Consider the following 5,286-nt stretch of genomic DNA (forward strand, 5'->3'; position numbering starts at 1 on the left):
GAGCAGAACCTAGTTTTAAAGGACGGGTACATGCTTTGCTAGACGTTATGTTATTCTCAAGATGAAGGATGACCAAGAAATATATCACCCAGGCCTTTCCAGAATTTTAGGACATCATCACAATAGTACTGAATCAACAACCATCAACCATAAATACCCCGGCGTTTGTTGTGTGTGCATATATACCGCCCCATCTTCACTCGAGATGTGGCATCGAGTTACTACCTGGAACAATCTTCTATCATACTCAAATATGTGGCATGTGCAGGAAAAAACAGAAGCTAGTCCGGGAGAAACAATAGATGAAACATTAAAAGTACGTGAAAAATGTATATAGGGGAATAAGAGACACCAGGAAAAGAGAAGCGGTACTGCCTACGTAGACCATCCGTCAACTTCTATTATTGCAAGAGCATGCACACTAGGCTTTCCCAAGCTTCTATTTGCACGCAAGTAGGGTGTGATGGCGTCGTGAGAGCACATCCATAGCCAGCGCGGCATAGGTAACTAGATCGGGTCCGCGCCTTGGCGCGAGGGTGCCGGTCCCAACGGATAATAATAAAGTGAAAAAGAAACATGATAGAAGGAAGACATAGTGATGCTCAATATCGGCAAGAGATTATAAGGTAACATCAAGTTCAGTGTGTTCACAAGACCACAAAAAATAGGCAACACACCTTGATGCGGGGTGCCCGAAGGACATTAGCTGCCATTAAGTTTAGTACAACAGTGCGGGGTGCCAAAGGACATTAGCTGACATTAAGTTTAATACAACAGCAGGAGCATGAGAGCAAAAGCCTAAGACACAATTCTCAAGGAAGGATATGATTCAATAAAATGTAAGAATATCCAATATAGTGGTTCATATGCATAGAGTGGGTCATACGATCATGATGCACGATATAGCAAAAGATATCTTGTGTCAACACATCTTGCCCGCTTATTGTTCACAGTTTTGCCTCAGCCATGGCCTTCTTGATGTTGTCTTCTCCTGATAGCAGCAAGGCATTAGCAATTAGAAGCCAACGAGTGAGCACGACTGAAAAAGCAATACATTTTCCAATTCCTTTTCAGGTAGGATGTGGTGCAATATTTACATAGACCATATCCAGATCATAGTAGTGCATAGTTCCTTATAAGTTGTACAAAACAAACATCAGCACACTACAGAAGATAGGAATGCGCAATGAGACCTTTAGCTAGCTCTGACAGCTTGATTTTTAAATTACTTTGAGGCAAAAGACATCTGGTTCTTCGCCTCAAAATGATTTGCGTGTAGGAATATCAGAATATGATTTTGAAACCATGGCACTTGGCTGGTTAGTATGGTTTGTCATCACATTCAGTTGCTTTCAGAATGGAAAAGGACAACTAATAATTGGAAAGAACCATATATTCTGCCTATGCCATATCAGTGCTTAATTGGTCGGGCCATATATAAACCTTTTACCACGGGGTGTTCCTTTATTCTGCTTAAAAAATAGACAGGAATGACATAAATACGTGCATAGCACTGTTAACTAAGAAAGGGAATATTAAATTTGGGAGTACACAGGCAAGCCAAGTCAGGTACGAAAATAGCAGATAGCAAAGCAATGTGAGAATAGTAATCGAGTATAGTGGCCTACCTTCCATTCTCAAATAGTTGATTGGTTTATGACGATGGTTCCAGGAGAAAGCTGCAATAGAAAAAAAAAAGATATTCTTACAAAGAAGGCCCAAAGGTTTAAGCAGGATATGGTAATAAATATACATGATATGTGAACTTTAAAACTATTGCAGAGAGGTAGATGCAGATTTCTAAGGAACATATTGTACTAATTGTTCAGGCAAAGCAAAAAAATAAATTAAATTGGGTCCATGATGTATAGGTGGGTCAATGCTTCAAGGATTATGGCTTGTGGTAGGGCTACCTTCATAAAAATGAGACAGAATGAACATCATCAGTGGCGGCCATATGTGGAGTTGAGACAGAAATAAATCACTGAGAATAATTTATAGTTTCTTTAAATGGAACTTGTCCAAATCGCAATTGTGATGCAACTACAATGAGAAGTGGTCGCCGACCATATGACAATGCTAAGATTCTGTCAAGCTTGCAATACCAAGCCCATAATTCTATAGAAGTTCATTTGCAGAAGATAAATATACCTGCATAGCTACTGCTGGAGAGCATCAACGGTAGCATCTTATTTGCCAACTATATTATTCCTATTTATACACAACATATTTTGACTACTGCACAAGTTTTCGTACAAGAGTTCTGGATTAAATAAAATATGGATCTTACCAATTATATCCTATAATATTTCCATGCAGCAAACATGAATCCAACATACCAACTGCAACTCCACGAGGCCTATCACTGACAAACAAAATAGCACCTGCATCAAGAAGACGACACAGTCACACATCTCACCGGGCGAAAAGATTTTTTATACTCGAGAGACCAAACTAATGGCAGCATCGAATATTAAAGACCACATATTCAAGAAGGAAACTCAACTTCTAGAAGCAAAGTTTTTTTCTTCAATCACATATAAAAAACAGAGTTTCCAACTGTGTATAACTACTTTTTATGCATGCACAAATTTAGAGATTGCCAATATCCTATGCCTGCTGGATGTTAGAAATGCAGGAAGCAATCGTACTTCTTTGGAACCAAGTCAACTGTTTCTCCAGTTTCTAAAAACACAAACTAACTAAAGGGGAATTGTAAACCTAGATGATGGCACTTCAACATCGAAAATGACAAATCATTCCATTTGTCACATAGCAGTGAATAAGATTGATTTTTACCTAGTAATAATTTCTGAAAACAACTTAACAGGAAGAAGGCACAAACCAACAAATGGATCACCTTGCTGTTTCTAAATATAAGGTCACCACTCTTAACATTCCCACCATGATATGATCTTAATGAATTCCATCAGGATGAGACTAATGCAGACTCGCCTCTAAACATAGCAACATAAGTTTTGATTAAAAGGACAACCAAACAACTGGTCTGCAAATGGAGAAATATGCAACAAAAATTGAAACTTGAGAGTTCAGGGGATCATCTGTACTGAGAAGAGTACAGTAAAACAGAAACGGAAGCAGTTCCAAAACCAGCACTCGAACCTTACAGAGTTTTGTATATGTGAAAAGATGATTGCTTTTTCAATACAAGCATGTCCTGCAATTAGCATGGATTTGATAAACCCTTTTTGCATTCATACATTTTAGTTTCAACAGCGGTAACTTAGTGAGACATGAACACAGGAAATAAATTCTAACCAGAGATCCAGCAGCCATATAAAATTTGAGTCTGGACAAAAGATAATACAATTTTCGAGCATATACCCCTTCTAGAGAAGGAGCAAAGACTACACAATATCCGGGCATTAACCCTGTCTACCATGTGTAATTCATATAAATTTGCATCATCCAGAATTTTTTTTATGTGTCCTTCAAGAATATTAAAGGAGCTGAACAGGGCAAGAATCTTCCTTCCAAGTACTTCCAGAAGGAAGATTTCAATAGCAATCTTGGAATAGTTCCGGTGTAATATATTTGAAACCTTCAAGCAACATTTTTGCCAATATAACGGAAAGCTTACCAAGAAGAAAAATACTAAAAATAATCTTAGGTTATGCCAGTCAATGTACAGCCCAATGATGATTAGTTTTGTAAGCAGCACAAAGAACTAAAAGGTACCACTTCCATGCAGCTAAGAATTTAAAATTACATGGCCAAAACATACATGGATTAAACTTCCCTAAAATAATGGTGATACGAGCCTTCCTAATACAGTAATATTCATAATACATAACCACGTAAGCCAATTAGCACCATCGAATTACATGGCCAAAACATACATTGAAGCCAGCGAGATAAAACATGGCAGAGCGCTAAAAAAGGAAATGATAAAACATAGCCATTGTTACCGAATTAGCACTCCCCCTTCCGATACATAATCAGGAGCAAGACCAAAGATTGATGCCCAAATCCCTCTCTCAAAAAAAGAATTATCTGCGCTAGCTCCATGAATAAATGAGCACTCTTCCATGCCGTCTCAACCTGTCACATACCAACAATATGTAAGATAAGACATATAGCTGTAGGAAAATGGATTATCACATGGGTGAAATTAATTACTAACAACTACAAACATGTTATATTTATTATTATGTTCAAGGTAAGTAATTTAGCGAGGCAATGCCGAACATTTCCTTCCCTTCTCAGCGCAGATAAGGAAAAATAAGCACCACACAAAATAAAGAAGGTAACAAAAACCTAGGAATCTAGGCAGGCCGCAACAATCTCCTACACAACAACAGAAAACTCCTAGGAATCTAATCATATCCGAGCACCTAATGCATATCCAAGCATCAGACAAATTAAGAAAGGCAATAAAAATCTGCCATGAATATAGGCATGAGGCCGAGTCTCCTGCAAAGCAACAACAAATACAAGGGATCCAAGGAGACCCGAGCAACTAATCCATCCAACGGAATCCGACCAGATCCAAGATCGAGCAGCCAATGCATGCATCCAAAACAATTAGCCAGATTCAAGCAGCCAACACAATTAGCCAGAGGTAGAAAATTAAGTAAACTGTAAAAGTATACCCATAGTCTCACACCATGATTTATGATTATATTATTGCCGAACCCAATAAATAGTCTAAGCAGATTTCCGTTCAATCTCTACACGGTAGCACACACGCCATAAAGTAAAATCCAGGGAAAAACCATGAGAGGTATATAATAAATATACATGATATGTAAACTTCAAAACTATATAGCAAATGAGCATACTGCAGAGAGATAAATGCAGATTTGGAAGCAACATATTCATAGAGACACAATTGCAGCAGAACTACGCGTTAGTATATATGATGTCAATTTTATTTAACTTCACAAAAACACAAATTTATGCCAACCTATACTTCCAATCTAGTTCGTGTTTGTGCAACCTTCTCGGACCCCAACAACATTTATCTAACCCAAGAATCAAAAAGGACCAGAGCTGACCTTTTCAAAGGTATGTGGATTAAAATGTAGGACGGCCCACACAACCCTCCCAACGAGGGCGAGGGGCAAGCCAGCAGGAGACACGGCAGTGACCAGCATGCCAAGTCAATGGGAGGAGAGGCAGTCAGAGAGAGAGAGAGACAACAGACACCGACCTGCAATAGCTCAGAGTTAGACAGTAAATATCATATGCCATTCTGAGGAAAAGAAGAAATGAGCAATCAAATAAGGTCCAAAGCTGACCTTCTCAAAGTTATATGGATTCCAA

General features: G+C 38.5%; 1 long non-coding RNA gene across 1 annotated transcript; it reads right to left on the bottom strand.

The window, feature by feature from the left end:
- Positions 1–310: 310 nt before the first annotated feature.
- Positions 311–2,979, bottom strand: LOC147957102 (uncharacterized). The gene is made up of 3 exons (XR_015612141.1): positions 2,291–2,979; positions 1,629–1,679; positions 311–991 (listed from the first exon to the last, which is right to left on the bottom strand). It is a non-coding gene; the product is annotated as an uncharacterized LOC147957102 (long non-coding RNA).
- Positions 2,980–5,286: the final 2,307 nt, after the last annotated feature.

The sequence above is a fragment of the Triticum urartu genome, chromosome 7A (genome assembly GCF_056163025.1).
Source record: "Triticum urartu cultivar PI428250 chromosome 7A, HENAU_Tu73, whole genome shotgun sequence".
Classification (NCBI taxonomy): domain Eukaryota; kingdom Viridiplantae; phylum Streptophyta; class Magnoliopsida; order Poales; family Poaceae; genus Triticum; species Triticum urartu.